The sequence below is a fragment of the Dermacentor variabilis genome, chromosome 8 (assembly GCF_050947875.1).
Source record: "Dermacentor variabilis isolate Ectoservices chromosome 8, ASM5094787v1, whole genome shotgun sequence".
NCBI lineage: Eukaryota > Metazoa > Arthropoda > Arachnida > Ixodida > Ixodidae > Dermacentor > Dermacentor variabilis.
In genome coordinates, this window is record NC_134575.1 from 98,851,491 (window position 1) to 98,871,587 (window position 20,097).

At 47.9% G+C, this 20,097-nt stretch overlaps 1 protein-coding gene across 1 annotated transcript in view; it reads right to left on the reverse strand.

The window, feature by feature from the left end:
• LOC142590453 (uncharacterized) overlaps positions 1 to 20,097 on the reverse strand; it is a 95,259-nt gene that overhangs the window by 47,332 nt on the left and 27,830 nt on the right. The window lies entirely within an intron of this gene.

Here is a 20,097-nt window from a genome sequence, read left to right on the forward strand (position 1 = left end):
CCCACAGCAAAATTTTCTGATCCCCTATTGCGACCTGTTTTTTTGTAGTTTCCCTACTTTCCCTCCACCTACCCTCCAATCGCCTCTTACTAATCTCAGTTAGGTGCCTGGTGGTGGTCTCGTGCGGACGTTGCCCTCTCGGTGAGCGCTTATTCCCCCTCATCTTTTAAGAGGTTCAATACTTACAAGCATTTGTCTCGCAAACCATATTTATTTCAAGGGAGTTTTCCACGTCTCAATAATTTCTCTCGTCGTATTCGAGTGCTGATTGCCGTGTTATAGTTTGTTAACGAAGCTTTCCCTCAAGTATAAATATTTTAAGGCAGTTTGTCGTGGCCGTATCATGGCCACGCACGCTTATATCGCCTTCCGTTTCTCCGTCCCTCAATTCTAAATATTTTAAGGCAGTTTTCCTAGTCTCTAAAGCCGCTCGAGTTCGCTCTTCTCCTTGGGCGGCCATTATTTCCAAGAAAGTATGCCTTCCAACCACTATCACAAAAAGCGACTATCGCTGACAATATCAGTTCCTTTCCACGTAAGTATGAGGCTCGGAGCAGGAGCTATGGCGCTTGAAAGTAACATGGGGCCTGACGAACCAACCGACTGAGCTATCTTTCCGGGCAACATCCAAGGGTCACGAGTTCAAATCACCTGTTATGTTCCTTCTTTTTTTTTTCTCCCCCCCCTTTTTTTTCTCTTTTTGTTTCTTTCTTTTTAATGTCTTTTCCTTTATTTTATCACTGTACGAGAACCCTCCTAAAAAAATTATATATATCCTCAATTACGTATGGCCACACATGTGCAGGTCATAAATACCAGGTTCTCTAGCCGAGTGCCATCCGTGCGGTATAACCGAGCTCAGATTGGCACACCTTGACTGATCAAATAGGGCACCACTGTAGGTTAAATGAGGCGTAAAACTCCTGCGGGACCCGCCGTGATTGCTCAGTGGCTATGGTGTTAGACTGCTGAGCACGAGGTCGCGGGATCAGATCCCGGCCATGGCGGCCGCATTTCGATGGGGGCGAAATGCGAAAACACCCGTGTACTTAGAATTAGGTGCACGTTAATGAACCCCAGGTTGTCGAAATTTCCGGAGTCCTCCACTACGGCGTGCCTCGATCATAATCAGAAAGTGGTTTTGTCAGGTAAAACCCCATAATTTAATTTTTTATTTAACTCCTGCGGGGACGATAGAGTATCCGTCTCCCGTGCAAGATGACCGTGGTTCAAATCCCGCTGCCGCACAATTCTCCACAGGAAAATACAAAAAAAACCGTGTGTTGAGAAAATTGCACAAACAGGCCTGGAGTGCGGCCTGATCCCGGTGACCAGAACCGGTAACGCACTCTCTCACCAGAGCAGGATTGGCCACCCTGGTGCAGTACTTGGCCACAACCTCCGATATGAATACAACAATCAAACCCCGGCCCTCAGTCCCCAGCAGCCGCGAAGCAACTGACCACGGCGGCGGTCAGATCTGTGACGCAGCAGAGGGTGTTAAGAATACCTGGCTCCGGACAGGCCGCCATTGGAATCTGAACCTGGCAACGTTTAACGTTAGAACGTTATCTAGTGAGGCGAGTCTAGCAGTGTTATTGGAGGAATTAGAGGGTAGTAAATGGGATATAATAGGGCTCAGTGAGGTTAGGAGGACAAAAGAAGCATATACAGTGCTAAAAAGCGGGCACGTACTGTGCTACCGGGGCTTAGCGGAGAGACGAGAACTAGGAGTCGGATTCCTGATTAATAAGGAAATAGCTGGTAACATACAGGAATTCTATAGCATTAACGAGAGGGTGGCAGGTCCTGTTGTGAAACTTAATAAGAGGTACAAATTGAAGGTGGTACAAGTCTGCCCCTACATGCAGTCATGATGAACAGGAAGTCGAAAGCTTTTATGAAGACGTGGAATCGGCGATGGGTAAAGTCAAAACAATATACACTATACTGATGGGCGACTTCATTGCCAGGGTAGGCAAGAAGCAGGCTGGAGACAAGTAAGTGGGGGAATATGGCATAGGCTCTAGGAATAGCAGAGGAGAGTTATTAGTAGAGTTTGCAGAACAGAATAATATGCGGCTAATGAATACCTTTTTCCGCAAGCGGGTTAGCCGAAAGTGGACGTGGAGGAGCCCGAATGGTGAGACTAGAAATGAAATCGACTTCATACTCTGCGCGAACCGTGGCATCATACAATATGTAGACGGGCTCGGTAAGGTACGCTGCAGTGACCATAGGATGGTAAGAACTCGAATTAGCCTAGACTTGAGGAGGAAACGGAAGAAACTGGTACACAAGAAGCCAATCGATGAGTTAGCGGTAAGAGGGAAGCTAGAGGAATTCCGGATCAAGCTACAGAACAGGTATTCGGCTTTAACTCAGGAAGAGGACCTTAGTGTTGAAGCAATGAACGACAATCTCATGGGCAACATTAAGGAGTGCGCAATAGAAGTCGGTGGTAACGCCGTTAGACAGGAAACCAGTAAGCTATCGCAGGAGACGAAAGATCTGATCAAGAAACGCCAATGTATGAAAGCATTTAACCTTACAGCTAGAATAGAACTGGCAGAACTTTCTAAGCTAATCAACAAGCGTAAGACTGCGGACATCAGGAACTATAATATGGATAGAATTGAACAGGCTCTCAGGAACGGAGGAAGCCTAAAAACAGTGAAGAAGAAACTAGGAATAGGCAAGAATCAGATGTGTGTGTTAAGAGACAAAGCCGGCAATATCGTTACTAATATGGATGAGATAGTTCAAGTGGCTGAGCAGTTCTATAGAGATTTATACAGTACCAGTGGCACCCACGATGATAGTGGAAGAGAGAATAGCCTAGTGGAATTCGAAATCCCACAGGTAACGCCGGAAGAAGTAAACAAAGCCTTGGGAGCTATGCAAGGGGCAAAGGCAGCTGGGGAGGATCAGGTAACAGCAGATTTGTTGAAGGATGGTGGTCAGATTGTTCTAGAGAAACTGGCCACCCTGTATACGCAATGCCTCATAACCTCGAGCGTACCGGAATCTTGGAAGAACGCTAACATAATCCTAATCCATAAGAAAGGGGACGCCATAGACTTGAAAAATTATAGACCGATCAGCTTACTGTCCGTTGCCTACAAAGTATTTACTAAGGTAATCGCAAATAGAATCAGGAACACCTTAGACTTCCGTCAACCGAAGGACCAGGCATAAAGGCTACTCAACAATTGACCATATTCACGCTATCAATCAAGTGATAGAGAAATGTGCAGAATATAACCAACCCTTATATATAGCTTTCAATGATTACGAGAAAGCGTTTGATTCAGTCGAAACCTCAGCAGTCATGGGGGCATTACGGAATCAGGGTGTAGATGAGCCATATGTAAATATACTGAAAGATATCTATAGTGGCTCCACAGCCACCGTAGTCCTCCACAAAGAAAGCAACAAAATCCCAATAAAGAAAGGTGTCAGACAGGGAGATACGATCTCTACAATGCTATTCACAGCATGTTTACAGGAGGTATTCAGAGACCTGGATTGGGAAGAATTGGGGATAAAAGTTAATGTTGAATACCTTAGTAACTTGCGATTCGCTGATGATATTGCCTTGCTTAGTAACTCAGGGGACCAATTGCAATGCATGCTCACTGACCTGGAGAGGCAAAGCAGAAAAGTGGGTCTAAAAATTAATCTGCAGAAAACTAAAGTCATGCTTAACAGTCTCGGAGGAGAACAGCAATTTACAATAGGCAGCGAGGCACTGGAAGTCGTAAGGGAATACATCTACTTAGGGCAGGTAGTGATGGCGGATCCGGATCATGAGACGGAAATAATCAGAAGAATAAGAATGGGCTGGGGTGCGTTTGGCAGGCATTCTCAAATCATGCACAGCAGGTTGCCACTATCCCTGAAAAGGAAAGTGTATAACAGCTGTGTGTTACCAGTACTCACATATGGGGCAGAAACCTGGAGGCTTACGAAAAGGGTTCTGCTGAAATTGAGGACGACGCAACGAGCTATGGAAAGAAGAATGATGGGTGTAACGTTAAGGGATAAGAAAAGAGCAGATTGGGTGAGGCAACAAACGCGGGTAAATGACATCTTAGTTGAAATCAAGAAAAAGAAATGGGCATGGGCCGGACATGTAATGAGGAGGGAAGATAACCGATGGTCATTAAGGGTTACGGACTGGATTCCAAGGGAAGGAAAGCGTAGCAGGGGGCGGCAGAAAGTTAGGTGGGCGGATGTCAATAAGACGTTTGCAGGGACAACATGGCCACAATTAATACATGACCGGGGTAGTTGGAGAAGTATGGGAGAGGCCTTTGCCCTGCAGTGGGCGTAACTAGGCTGATGAGGATGATGATGATGATGATGAATCCCTATGGGGAACCAGCGCTGGAGTTGAATGGATGGATGGATGGATGGATGGATGTTATGAGCGTCGCCTTTGGAACGGGGCGGTGGGTTCCGTCACGAAGCTCTTGCTATTATACCGCCTAATGTTTTACCAGAGTCCTTCCATTTTTTTTTCTGGTCACGAAACTGCCGCCTCAGTTTCATATAGAGCCAGCGCCCGCCGCTAGAGGCGCAACCGTCCATGAGAGGGCATGCGAACGCCGCTACAGCTGTGGTTGTGTGTGGGGCAGCCTCGGTATTCTAGCTTTCTCAACTTCCTCAACCGTCGCTTTAGTTTCATGTAACTATTTTTAACACTGATTATGCTTAAATTACTGCCTGAGCGCGTCTTCTGCCATGATATGAGCGCCCGGGACGAAAAGAAAGCCGCTCATAACATGGAGCTTGCGGCGGTCTCAGACCAAAAAAAAAAAAAAATCTGGGATTTTAAGAGCCAGAACCGCGATACGATTATGAAGCACTCCATAGTGGGGGACTCAGGTATAATTTTCACCACCTGGGATCCTTTAAAATGCACCTAAATTTAAATAAACGGGTGTTTTGCATTTCGCCCCCGTCGAAATGCGTCCGCTGTACACGGTCGGGCGGTCTCGGTCCAGATTTCTTCATCATCGCCGTTCGCCTCAACGCTTCGGTGGGTTCCGATTTTTAATATTTGCCTAAAATTAAACACCGCGCATTCGCAACAAAGCGCAAGTGGTCCCATTTATCACCAGATGCAAACATATGGGCTGTTGCACCCTCGCTTACCCGTAAGTAAGCGCCAACTCTCCGTTGCGCATAGCGCCAGATTGTTCGCCGAGCACAGCTGTTCACTTTCTGTTAAACTGTGGCAGAGAAGGACTCTGACTGTGGGCAGTATCTTATAACGAGATCAAAAGGATGAAATTTATTGCAAAGGGATGCTACAGTATAGAATACTTAATGACAAAGAAAAGGAAATTGAGCTGCCCCGTGAGCTTAAGATTTCTCTGCAAAGCGATGCCATTTCTGAATGAGATTTAGGTAGGATTAATGCAAGGCAAACTTCGCTACTAAATGTTTTCGGTGTGGCTTTTATCAACGGATAAAGGCGAACTTGAAGTGTTAGGACCTTGAAACTAGCTGTGTTAGGACCTTGCACAGTTGAAACTAGCTGTGTTGTACTTAGGCAATTGCCTTAGCAAGCAGTCGTTTAGAAGAGTCAGTAAGTCCAGCACTTATTCACGCTGCTCGTGGTTCCGACGCAGAAACTACGAGACTAGGTATTTTGGTTCTTAATGCGCAACTATTTACAATATGTTAAAATGCTGCAATCACCGGTCCTGATATTCTTATCATGGTCGAAAAATGAAAAAAAAAACTTTATAATCCGATTAAGAAAAGAAATAAAACGTGTTGGTGCAGAAACAACATGCAAACACGATCATTTATTTATCATGTAAAATAAGCGGAGCGAAATACAGACATCACAGAGGTGTCCGGTCACGAATGGTCCACCATTCACAATGCAAATTTGTTAAAAGCATGACACTGATAAATAAGCATAAAGAAATAACATCAAACGTGAAAGATATGCATTGGGGGGCAGGAAACAAACACCACCAAACGAATGGCATTAAATACAGAATGCACAATCGATTGTTTCTATAAACAAGAAAGTGTAAAGCATAAACATTTCATAACACATGGCAAAACAACTCTCAAATGAACACAAGTAGCCACATCACAAATACAGCATTTTTTTTAATGGTTTGTTAGAGATACCACCATTCTACTTCTTCAGCTGTTACTTGCAACAAGTGTTCGGCATCGTTGTCCCACCCCGCCACTTCAACTAAACAGCCCAGCACTCGAAAAATAGCGTGGCACATATACAGAACGCACCCGATCACTCGGCTCGCCTCGCACTGCGCACTCGTTTCGGTACGCGAACGATGCCCTCTGTGGCACAGTGGCGCCGCGTCGCGGCACCTTTGGGCAGCATATGAACCTCTCCCATAGCGTGACGGCGGAGTTTCGTGACCATAAAAACATGGAAGGACTCTGGTTTTACCTAGGTTAAACAATGAAAAAAGAAAAAAAAGCACTGAACTACCACGCCCAAATTTTCTGATCCCCTATTGCGAACTGTGCTTTTGTACGTCTCCTTCTTTTGTTGTTTGCCTACTTCCACCAATCCTCCAATCGCCTCTTACTAATGCCTATTGCGGACATGTTTGCCACTGCTCCCGCTGAACCCGAGGGCTTCAAGGAGGCCAGTGGTGCCTAAATGGACCGCTGGGTAAACGTCTTCACATTCTAATAAAACATGCTCCGCCGTTTCCCTAGCTTTACCGCAGCAAGCACATGCTTCTTCTTCCTTCTTATATCTCGCTTTATAGGTGCGTGTTCTAAGGCATCCCGATCCCGCTTCGAAAAGTAATCAGCTTCCCTTTGAGTTATCATAAATGGTTTCTTTCCTGATTTCACTATTTCCTCTTAGGTAGTTATACTCATGGCAGGTTTCTTTTCCATTGCCGCCACCCATGACATTATTTCAACCTCTCCGACCTTCCGCTTGACATTCTTTGTTACCGTGTTGCTTACCCTATACCGGCCGCAACTTGCTGGTAAGCTTCCTAGTGTTGCGATTCGCCTGCGACACGTGGTTTTGCCGGCGCGACTGCGGCGGGGCGGCAGACATTTTTGGCCCGATCGTCGTCGCCGCAACGCTCATCGCCAGGTGTTTCCAAGCGCGACTGCGGCGATGCGACCGCATAGGGATCATCCTCGCATTCCAGTCATTGTGCCCGAAAGAGGCGATGCCAAAGCAGGGACCATCCTCTCATTCCAGTCATTGTGCCCGAAACAGGCGATGCCAAAGCAGGGACCATCCTCTCATTCCAGTCATTGTGCCCGAAACAGGCGATGCCAAAGCAGGGACCATCCTCTCATTACAGTCATTGTGCCCGACCGGCAGCGCTACAACAGGGTGCTACGAGATCGTGCTCGACAGGGTGCTACGAGATCGTGCTCGTCATGGTGCTACGGCATCGCTACGACAGTGTGCGTCACCATTAGCCCATTGTACGTTCACGTGCTCGTCTTTTGAGGGGTTCCTTCTTGCCCTCAACTGCGAGAGTATAAAAACAGCTGCCCCCGGACGCAAAAGGGAGGGCTCCGATTTCTTCTGTTGAGTGAAGTGCTCTCCCGTCTCTCTACTTCGGTCAAACCTGACCGCCAACTCTTTGCGATGTTAAAATAAACAAGTTGTTTCGTTGTTACCAGTCGACTCATGCTTTGCCGGGACCTTCGGATGCTTCCAGTTGTACCCCAGGCCGCCAGGCCAACGCTACCCTTGGGGCTTGCGACCCAGGTACAACCACGGGCGTCAGCGCCGAGTTCCCAACAGATCGTACCAGCGGTGCGATCCCAAATATCTGGTTGGCAGCGGTGAGATCGCCTCCGACTTCAAACAACTGTCTGCCAGCGGTGAGATCGCGACAACGGAGGCCAGCAGCGAAGAGATGCAGTTGACTGTATGCTGAGCAGCTCAACGACGATCCGGGAGCAGTGCAACGAGCCCTGTGTGATGACTGGTTGCCTGCAGCGGAACGACTGCGCTGGACTCTTGGCTGCGAGGTTTGGTGAGTGCGGGACTTTCTTCTTCTGAGCTTTGCCAGGCTTTTTGTTAGTGTCAGAAACAGAGCTGGTAATTGTGGTTGTCGTTGCTGCCGGGTTAGTTTGCGGCAAGACAATAGTAAGCAGTAGAGAAAGCAGCATTCAGAGCAGCCATGGATTTGAAGTCGTTGCGCAAACCGAAATTGTTGGAGCTTGCAAGAGAGTTGGGTCTGGATGTCTCAGACAAACTCAGAAAACCTGAACTGCTAAGGACTATTCTTGAGTTAGAGGCTGAGGATGACGAGCTGTCGGAATGCCTTGAGACTATTGAGGAGAGGTCAAAAAGACAGGAGCGCGAACTTAAAGAGCAAAAAGAGAAACAGGAGCGCGAACTTAAAGAGCAAAAAGAGAAACAGGAGCGCGAACTTAAAGAGCAGAAAGAAAAAGAAGAGCGTGACCGTCAACACGCTTTGGAAATGAAGCGTCTTGAGGTAGAGATGGAACGCGCTCGTAATGGAAGTCAGGCACACGGTGCAGGAGAACGCGTATTGTTCAAAATGACTGACCTGATGCGGCCGTTTAAGCTTGGAGAGGACATTGGTTTGTTCCTGGTTAACTTTGAGCGAACGTGCGAGAAGCAGGGGTTCTCTCGGGAAACGTGGCCACAGCGCTTGCTCACTTTGTTACCCGGCGAGGCGGCCGACGTAGTCGCTCGCTTGGATAGAGAGGAGGCAGAGGATTTCGACACAGTGAAATCGAGTCTTCTAAAAAAGTACCGGCTGTCTGCGGAGGCGTTCCGTCGGAAGTTTCGGGAAAATGAGAAAGGCAGAAGTGAGTCATATACAGAGTTTGCGTATAGGCTTATGTCGAACATGCAGGAGTGGCTCAAAGAAGAGAAAGCGTTTGGTGACCACGATAAAGTTCTGCAGTGTTTCGGGCTAGAACAGTTTTATAGTCGGTTACCGGAGAACGTGCGGTACTGGGTCTTGGATAGGCCAGACGTTTGTACGGTGGCTAGAGCCGCTGAGCTAGCCGAGGAGTTTGTGACGCGTCGAGCTCGCGGAGCTAAGGACGGTCAAAAGGGTGAATTTGGCTCGAAGTTTGAGAGGCCGAAGTTCACACCCATGAGAGCAAAGGGGAACACGCGTAGTGAGGATGCAAGTGAAAGCAGTCCGACCAAACGTAAAGAGACGGCGGCAGCCGAAGCCGAACGCAGAAAGCGGTTCGAGATGAGGCGAGCGGGCGTTTGTTATACGTGCCAGAAGCCGGGTCACTTTTCGGCGCAGTGTCCGGAAACAACACCAAAAGTTGTGTTTTTTTCATTAGGCAGCACTGACGAGAACATGAAGCTTCTCGAGCCTTACATGCGAGACCTCCTCGTGAACGGGAAAGAGTGCCGAGTGCTTCGCGATTCCGCAGCTACGATGGATGTAGTTCACCCGTCTTACGTAGAACCCCATATGTTCACGGGCGAGTGCGCATGGATCAAGCAAGCCGTGGAAGCTCATAGCGTGTGTCTGCCGGTAGCAAAAGTGCTTATTGAAGGACCTTTCGGAGCGCTTGAGACAGAGGCGGCAGTGTCATCTATGCTGCCACCCCAGTACCCGTACCTATTTTCAAACAGGTCCGATCACCTCCTGCGCGAGAAGGGGCTTTTGTTTGGTGAAGCTAGTGTTCAGGCCTTAACCAGATCGAAGGTTCGGGAGCTCGCTGCAAAGGCGGTAGTTGCGGGGCCGACGTTATCAAACAACGAAAAAGGGTCAGAGGCGCAGCAAGCTGATATTCCGAGCACGCCCGAACTGAATAAACTTGAGTCTGTAACGTTAAAGGCGCCAGATACTGGAGAGGAAACGCCCGACGCGGGAAAGTTAGAAGAGCTATCTACTGATTTGCTCATCGCGCCTACGTCAGACGGACTTGATAGGTTGCTAAAAGTCAGCCGGACGGCTTTGATAGCCGAGCAAAAAAAGGATGGCAGCCTGGAAAACGTGCGCTGCAATGTCAAAGAAGGTATCGCCAGGAAAACTGCGCGTTTTGTGGAAAGAGGTGGAGTCCTGTACCGGAAGTATCTAGACCGCAGAGGAGTGGAGTTCGATCAGCTGGTCGTGCCTCAATGCTATCGTCAGGATCTGTTGCGCTTGTCACACGGGGGTTCGTGGTCCGGACACCTAGGAGTTAAGAAAACTAAGGACCGTCTCTTGCAAGAGTACTATTGGCCAGGGTGTTTTCGGGACGCAGACCATTTCGTGAGGACATGTGACACTTGTCAGCGGGTGGGCAAACCAGGGGACAAATCAAGGGCGCCGTTGAAATTGGTACCTATCATAACGGAGCCTTTTAGACGGCTCGTTATTGATACAGTGGGACCTCTGCCGGTAACAGCCACGGGGTACAGACACATTTTGACTGTGATCTGCCCAGCGACAAAGTTCCCTGAAGCAGTGCCGCTTAAAGAACTCAGCTCAGTTGAGATAGTTAATGCACTACTGTCCATATTTGCGCGAGTTGGTTTCCCTGCGGAAATCCAATCAGATCAGGGCACCGTGTTTACTAGCGCTTTGACGACAACTTTTCTCGAAAGGTGTGGGGTAAAGCTGTTACACAGCTCAGTGTACCACCCACAGTCGAATTCCGTTGAGAAGCTCCACTCCGTCATGAAGCGCGTGTTGAGAGCCTTGTGTTTTGAACATCAAACTGACTGGGAGCTGTGTCTGCCTGGGGTGATGTTTGCTTTAAGGACCGCGCCGCATGCGGCTACGGGGTTTTCGCCAGCTGAACTGGTGTACGGTCGCTCGCTTCGGTCTCCGCTTCGCATGCTTCGAGAATCATGGGAAGGTAGGGGCGACGACCCAGTCGTGGTGGAGTACGTACTTAAGCTCCTCGAACGCTTAAGAAGGGCACAGGAGTTGTCAGGTGAAGCAATGACAAAGGCCCAGCAGAGGGCCAAGGTTTATTATGATCGGACAGCCAGGGCCCGTCGTTTTGAGGTTGGCGATGAGGTCATGATATTGCGCACATCGCTAAACAACAAACTAGACGTGCAGTGGGAGGGCCCAGCACGAATTGTTCAGAACCTGTCGGACGTTAACTACGTGGTAAGTCTGCCAGGAAAGCGGAAAGCACAGCAAGTTTACCACTGTAATCTGCTCAAACCTTATAGACAAAGGGAAGCAGTGGTGTGCATGATGGTAAACGTTCCTGAAGAGCTTCCGGTCGAGCTTCCGGGACTAGGCTCAGTGACGAACAGGGAAGACACCGGTCAAGTCATTAGTGACCTTATCAGTAAAGCACCGCTGTCGCCCGAGCAGAAAACCGAACTACACCAGCTATTACAAGAGTTTCAAGGTCTGTTCTCTGAGAGGCCTGGTAGGACTTCTGTACTTACTCATGATATAGAACTTACCTCCACAGAGCCAGTACGATCCAAGGCGTATCGGGTGTCACCCCGCCAGAGCGATATTATGAAGGCTGAGGTAAAGAAAATGCTACAGCTCGGTGTTATTGAGGCAGGTGAGAGTGATTATACCTCCCCTTTGATTTTAGTTGAGGTACCGGGCAAGGAACCTCGTCCTTGCGTCGACTACCGCAGGCTTAATTCCATCACTAAGGATCAAATTTATCCGATCCCTAACATCGAGGAGCGCCTTGAGAAAGTTAGTAGCGCTCAGTTTATTTCCACCCTAGATCTTGTCAGGGGTTATTGGCAGGTTCCACTTACAGAAGAGGCTAGTAGGTATGCGGCGTTCATTTCACCAATGGGAACATTCCGTCCTAAAGTGTTGAGTTTTGGTTTGAAGAACGCGCCATACTGTTTTTCAAGTCTCATGGATAAAGTGTTGCGGGGACAGCAAGAATTCGCTTTACCGTATCTAGACGACGTAGCGATATTCTCCGCATCCTGGTCTGAGCATATGACACACTTGCGGGCAGTGCTAACCCGCCTGCGCGAAGCAGGCTTGACAGTAAAGGCTCCTAAGTGCCAGTTAGCACAGGCCGAGGTTGTCTACCTCGGTCACGTGATTGGTCAGGGTCGTCGCCGCCCCTCTGAAATAAAAGTGGCCGCTGTGCGAGACTTTCCGCAACCGCGCACCAAGACCGATATTCGGTCGTTCTTGGGTGTCGCCGGCTACTATCAGAGGTACATCCCTAGGTACTCTGATATCGCGGCTCCCCTGACGGATGCTCTAAGAAAAACAGAGCCTCAAACAGTCGTCTGGGACGAAACAAAGGAAAGAGCTTTTAGCGCCCTAAAGAGTGCCCTAACAAACCAGCCTGTGCTACGATCGCCAGACTATACAAAAGGGTTCGTTGTTCAGTGCGATGCTAGTGAGCGAGGCATGGGCGTTGTACTGTGCCAACGGGAAAATGGAGAAGTAGAACACCCCGTCCTGTATGCTAGTCGTAAGCTGTCCAGTCGTGAGCAGGCGTATAGCGCCACCGAGAAAGAGTGTGCGTGTCTCGTGTGGGCCGTTCAGAAATTGTCATGCTATCTAGCCGGCTCGAGGTTTATCATTGAGACGGATCACTGCCCTCTCCAATGGCTGCAGACCATCTCTCCCAAAAATGGCCGCCTCCTGCGCTGGAGCCTCGCTTTACAACAATATTCCTTTGAGGTGCGTTACAAAAAGGGGAGTCTCAACGGTAACGCCGATGGCTTAAGTCGAAGCCCCTAACGTAGGAATCAGCCTCAAAATTGTTTGTTACTGATGTTTTTCTTCCTGAGGCAGGATTTTTTTTTTAACATATTGCTTTTGTTTAGTGTTTCAAAGTGATGATATGCTTTCTAGTGCAATTTTTCAATTTGTGGACGCGTTCTGAGTGATGCTAGACTACTGTAAGGAACTAGGCAGTGGTATAAAAAGGGGAAAGAGCCTGGCAGGGCTTAGTGAGGGTTGTGCCGTGCTTGCTGACTGAGCGGTTGAGTTTCAGCGTAGTTCTAACGCTTGCCGGGAACGAGAACAAAAATGTGAACTCTCCCGAAGTCACTTTGCAGTGTCCCGTGCGAACCTGAACGAGAGAACGAGGCCTTCTCTGTGCGCTGCGCTCAAGAAACGTCGAGGGACGCCCGACTTCGGTTATGTGCATCATCGAGCGACATCCCTCCGGACAGCGGATGCAGTCCCCTGTCCATCGGGATCTCCTTCCCCCGGCGGGGCGGTCTGTTGCGATTCGCCTGCGACACGTGGTTTTGCCGGCGCGACTGCGGCGGGGCGGCAGACATTTTTGGCCCGATCGTCGTCGCCGCAACGCTCATCGCCAGGTGTTTCCAAGCGCGACTGCGGCGATGCGACCGCATAGGGATCATCCTCGCATTCCAGTCATTGTGCCCGAAACAGGCGATGCCAAAGCAGGGACCATCCTCTCATTCCAGTCATTGTGCCCGAAACAGGCGATGCCAAAGCAGGGACCATCCTCTCATTCCAGTCATTGTGCCCGAAACAGGCGATGCCAAAGCAGGGACCATCCTCTCATTACAGTCATTGTGCCCGACCGGCAGCGCTACAACAGGGTGCTACGAGATCGTGCTCGACAGGGTGCTACGAGATCGTGCTCGTCATGGTGCTACGGCATCGCTACGACAGTGTGCGTCACCATTAGCCCATTGTACATTCACGTGCTCGTCTTTTGAGGGGTTCCTTCTTGCCCTCAACTGCGAGAGTATAAAAACAGCTGCCCCCGGACGCAAAAGGGAGGGCTCCGATTTCTTCTGTTGAGTGAAGTGCTCTCCCGTCTCTCTACTTCGGTCAAACCTGACCGCCAACTCTTTGCGATGTTAAAATAAACAAGTTGTTTCGTTGTTACCAGTCGACTCATGCTTTGCCGGGACCTTCGGATGCTTCCAGTTGTACCCCAGGCCGCCAGGCCAACGCTACCCTTGGGGCTTGCGACCCAGGTACAACCACGGGCGTCAGCGCCGAGTTCCCAACAGATCGTACCAGCGGTGCGATCCCAAATACTAGTTCTTTTCCTCCATGGTGAATCAATGTTTTCTTGTACAGATAACTGAACACTCTCCCACCCCATTTGCTTTCTTCCATATTCCTCAGTCGTTCTTCATACTGAATTTTACTGCATGCTTCCCTCACTTCAAAACTAGTCCAGCCCATATCACCATGGAAACTTCATTTGTAGTCTTCCCGTGAGCGCCCAATGCGAGGCGACCCACTGACCTTTGGTTCCCACCGAGTCCTGATTGTACCCCTGATTTAAAGCAAACAACTGCATTTCCAAAAGTAAGTCCAGGAATCATTACACCCATAGAATAAAGATTACACCTTTCCACATACCTCGGAGGACCTCGTACCTATTGTATCCTCGTAGCGCTCTGTGCTTCAGTATGGCTGCACTTCTCTTCCCCTTCACTGTTATTGTTTTTTTCCTGTGTTTCCATATATCTATCGCCTTCATTTATCCATTTACCAAGGTATTCTGTTACGCGAGGTATTTGAACGAACGAAAAAACCAGTCAAAAACACAAAGGACAAGAGGAGAGGTTCACACCAACCCGACTGGACTATCATCTGAGCTTAGTTGATAGCTTAGTGATAGTTGTGATAAAGCTCAGTTGATAGTCTAGTCGTTGTGGTGTGAACCTCTCCTCTTGTCCTTTGTGTTTTTGACTGGTTTTTTCGTTCAAGTATGTACCAACTGGCCCAGATTTCAACCCTTCTGCCGAGGTATTTCCTGTTCCTGTATCGCCGCTGTCTGTTCACTGTTTTCATTGACTGCCATAGCACCTTATTTTCTAACACTAAATTTTCAAACCTAAATTGTTGCCTTTCTGTCCACAGATATCAGCCAGACGTTCCAAATCACTTTGCTTGTTAGCTAGCAACACAATGTCGTCCGCATAAAATAAACCTGGAAGGTGCTGCTCTACTTCTGTACCGGCCTGTTTGTATGAGAGATTATAACCGATATTACTTACTTCTGGCGCCCTCTCCATCCTAACCATGTACATCATAAACAGCAGTGGGGATAAAGGGCAACCCTGCCTCAGTCCCTTGTTGATATGAACTTTCTCCTCGCTCCTCATCCCTTCCCATTCAACGGAAACGGTATTTCTAGGTAAATCTCTCTGAAAATCTGTAGACAATCATCACCTAAGCCTTCCCCTTCCAGAATACCCCACGAAATGTTGCGGTCTACGTTGTCATAGGCTCCTGTAATGTCTAAAAAGACCACATATAACGGTCTGTTTTCTACTTTTGATATTTCAATACACTGAGCAAGAACAAATAAGTTATCATCTAAACGATGCCTATTCTGAAGCCATTCTGAAGTTCTCCCAAAATGCCATTACTCTCTGCCCATGCTTGAGGATTTATTTTGATTGCCTGCATTGCTAGCCTGTATATTACAGATGTAATGGTCAACGGTCTATAAGAGTGAATTCGATCTTTTGCCCCCTTACCTTCATAAATTCAATTCATTCTACTTTGTCGCCAGCTGTCTGATATTCGTCTGTCTTTAATATATTTTTTTACTGCTTTCAACAGAGCTTCCTTACTTTTTGGCCCTAGTTCGTTAATCAGCCTAACGGGAACCTCGTCTAGCCCTGTGACTGTGCGCTTAGACATTTTCTCTTCATTTTTCTTCCAGTTGAAATTTGTCAGCACCAGCCCCTTCTCCCCTTGGATCTTCACGCTCTTTTTTTTTCTTCAAATACAACCTCGTCATTGCCTTGGAAAGATTCGGCTGTTATTTTTCGGATGTAATTTATTGTCGCTTCTCCTTCGAGTCTGTTTTCAACTTCATCTAGGATATGTTGTTGTATTGTTGTTGACTTCCTGCCTGATCATATTATGTTGTTTCGAAATATTGTAGGTGTGGCCTTCTTTTTCTCACGTATTTCTGATAACCAACGTTCACTTTCACCTTTTAATTTTGCTTGCACCAGTATTTGAACCATAGACTTTTTCTCCCGGTATATTTCCCATTTAATGGTTATTTCACCCTGAGGCAACTGCGCCTTTTTTGCCTGCCTGTGCTTTCGGGATGCTTTCTGTCTTTTGGCGATCGCTTCTCGTATCTCCCTGTTCCACCAGCTTCTCGGTTACTTTTTTTTTTCCTTTCCAATGAACATGCTGCTTCTCTTTCCGCATTTCTTTTGTTATTACATTTAGAAGCTCACTATATTCCCACTCATTGCTTGGCAATTTGCCTAATTCTTCCTAGACTCTTGTGGCTATTTTTGTTATTTGTTCAGCGATCGAATGTGGACTGGACATTTTGTTCTCCTTGCTCTCTTTCGCAACTGCATATCTCAGTTTCAGAATGATGCGTTTATGGTAACTTCTTATGCTACTATACCCTTCCTCGTCAATTACCGTTTCTGTCATCTTATCATGAATTCTTTCTGTCATCAGGCAGTAATGTGGATTGCCGGTTTCCCGATTCCCCTGTGGTCTGCTTGTTGCTCACAACCCTCTAGCATTGACTTAACGTTGTTGTCAGTATAGCCATCTAAATGTTGTATGTGGGCATTCATGTCAACTAATTAGGTAATTTCAGCGCCATTCCCGAAACCATTAATATCAGCGCTTATGCGTTCCACTAACTCTTTATTCTTCTCTGTGCAATTATTTCCGGTCCACAAATACGTAACGCCCAGCCAAGTTATTTCCCCACTCATTGTACCTGATAACCAAAGATGCTCTTGACATTTTGAATTTAATCTTTCCCATTTGGCTCCCTGATGGATGAGCATTCCGACTCCCCCTCCCTTTCTTTCCGACTTAGTTCTGTTGCACCCTTCCCAAACATAATTCTCAATCACTGGCGGCACTTCCTGGTCTCTAAGGTGCGTTTCTGCAACCGCATACACCTCTCTTTGTTCTCTATTTAACTGCTCCTTAATGTCTGGCCACTTTTCCCTTCTTCTGCCGCCCTGCATGTTTATGTAGCCTATTGCATGGTGAGCTGTCCTTCTTTTTTTCCTCCTTTTTCTGTTACCGACGGCGATGCTCTTCTGAGGTTCCCCTAGGGGACCTTCTTCAATACTATCTACTCTGACCTCCTGAGCGTTCGCGGGCCCCCTGAAAAAGCAACAGCGCGACCACCAAGTCGCCAGCCCACTTCTCGTGCTAGCCTGTAATTAAAGTGGATCCAGTCTCGTTTAAAACCACCACACCTTCTCACTTCCCTGTTTAATTCGACAACCTCGAAGCCTTTCTCTCGGCTCATTTTCCATATCGCCTCATTAGCAGCTACTACATCTCTTTGTACGCAACTGTGACGTACAGGCACCTCTGGCACCGTGCACACCACGATCTGGACCTGGGGGGATAGCTTGCGTAAGTCGTCCACCCGCTTCGCCAAGCACTGGGCTAGTCTTGTTCCTTTTCAGTTTAGGACGTCATTTAGCCCACCTGCTACTATAACCACAGAACACCTATAGACCGTTTCATCGGGCGAGGAGGATAGGGCGCGCGGAGAGCCTTTCCTCCTCTCTGGCTTGGGCGATCCGGCGCGGCGCTGCTTGAAAGTATTGCTGTCGCGTGCTGCGGAACGATTTCGAGATGTTTTAGATCTTACTTTGGGAAATTTACGGCATGTTCGTTCATATAAGGTCGTCAGGGAAGCCTTTCGGTGCATCGGCAACTACTGTAGACGGAAATATGTCTTGGGGGCGCAAAAATGTGACGCGCATAATCAGCCACGGTGTACGCGTATTATCAGTCGCGGTGCGTGTATGAGTTGTTTACTATTTTGCTTATATTGATTTTAATTCAACAAAGAAAACCGGCGTCTCTGTATTACCAGCATTAAATGGTAAATGAGCTCACTGTCTGATCGATTAGCGTAGGGAGTAAAACATGAAACATACTAGCGCATGCTCGTGCACGGCCAACCTAAGGCAACCACGAAACATCTGAGCGGCAGGCGCTATCAAATATTTGTGATACACTGGCATCGTTCTCACGCATTTCAAGTCTAGTGTGCTTGAAATTACCATATGTCTACGCTAGCCTTGCTGCATGAGGCCCATGGCGCTGCTCAACACAGCGATCACTGCGGTTGGTGAGCCAGCACGATACATACATAAGCTGTGTGCTTCGGCATTGCCTTTTTGGCCTGTATACAGGCATAGTAAATGAGAGGGTTCGCATAAAAAGAATGCGATGGCTATTTTTGAGCGCAAAATTTCCTTAATACGTGTCAGTACGTCGTAGAGAACTGAACGAACACAACCGAAAAAAAATTCGGTTATCATCTTCTTACTCTAAAAAGCAAGTTAAACGGGCTAACGCCGCACAACGTTTATAAATATATAACCGCTGATGCCGCATGCTTGGACCATGCGCTATAGAGAACAAATATATCTGTAACCCAGCACCTATATACTACTGCTTAGGACGCTCGCGCAGTTCGTCAACGGTCGCTTTGCTGGACAAGCTTAGTTCAGACTCTAAGGTATGCTGCTATTACTAGCCAAAACTACTTTATTCATGGGTGAAAACCTCATCCATCCAACCAAGTAGTCACGCAATGTAACCTGCATCGAACAGTTTGAACGCTTGTCAAAGTATAACAGCACAGCTTCTATTGTAGCAGAACGGTGCCCACACTGTTACGATCGTCGCGTATTTTTCATGGCTCCTAAACCGCAGCTTAGAAATAGAGGATAATACTGCAATAAGGTCACATTAGTGATTGGAACATTCAGAAATACACAATTCATCTCCAAGGCTGATTGTAGGCTCAAATATGCGCGCACACATCGCGCTGCGTGTTCCGTCCACCTCAACGCCAGCAGAAATTCCGGCCATGACGCCGTCTCGCAGCACGTCTCGCAGAACCGTTTACCATGTAGAAGACGCACGTCATACTAAACAGACCGCACGACCGCGAAAACAAACGCCAGAACCTACCGCCAAGCGTATACCTGCCATGCAAAAGACTGCTTTCACCCAAGCCAGTATGGCGCTGCTCATAGAAGGCGCCACTGCGTTCACAATATGGCGGCGCCTACGAAAAAACGGTCTATACAAACTTAGAGAAGGAAAACTGTACCTTCCACAGTGCTACGGAAATAAGCGTAGCGGTGGCGTCGTGAACTAAAGTATGCGACCACAGGTGGCGCTGTACAACAGGAAACGGAAACGGGGTTTTGCACAGTATGGCCGTTGGCTTTACCAGGTGTTCTGTGGCTTTACTGGGTTTCTGGCTGCTGCGCCTCGATTGTGCACCCGCCAGTTTAGTTGCTGTGTGGCAGACGTAGCGCCTACATATATATGTAGGCGCTACGTTTGCCACACAGCAACCAAACTGGCGGTAGCACGATCGAGGCGCAGCAGAATACATGTAGCGCTGAGTCATATCGAGTTGAGGCACACTCTGAACTGACTTTTAAGGGCATCCCGAGCGGGTTTTCGTTTATTACACCGCCGTTACCCCGAGTTGTGCCGCCGCGCTCCAGCTGTTGCATTTCGTGTAGGGCTACTGACAGAATGCGGTTTCCAGGTGGCACGATGGCCTCGACTGGAATAAACGCACACGACACCAAAGATTGAGTAAGCCTGAAAATATTTTATTTGCATTTTACAAGTACAACAAAGAGCACACGTCTACGCATCCACACAAACGCGGTTACATAGTCAAGAACATAGTCAAGAAATGGCTCATTAATAAGGGTAGCACAAGCGCACAAGAAAGAAGACCTAAGCTACAAAACGTACGGTCGGCTGCTAAGTATAATAATTTCCCTGTCACCGCGTGTCACTTTTGTACAGAATCTTTACAGCACTACCAGGCCGGGTAGTTTGGCGGAAAGAACGCAACAGCTTACGGCCGTCAGCTGCCTCTTCCTTACGGGTGTCATAATTATCCTAATCTCCGCATCAACGTCGTGCAAGTCCGCAAACAGGCATCTGTATCTGAACCATATGTGCCAGCTTAATACATGTGTAGTAAAATTATGATAACCACTGCGTCTTATCAAACGTATTGGTTTTGCAAATGCGCATTACAGCTGACGGAACGACATACTGTAAGTGAAGCACAAGAGAACAAGGACAAAAGGAGGGTACAACACTTGAAGAAGAAATGAAGAATTAGTAGGCGTACAGCAAACAAGCGATGACGGAGAACACACAATGATGC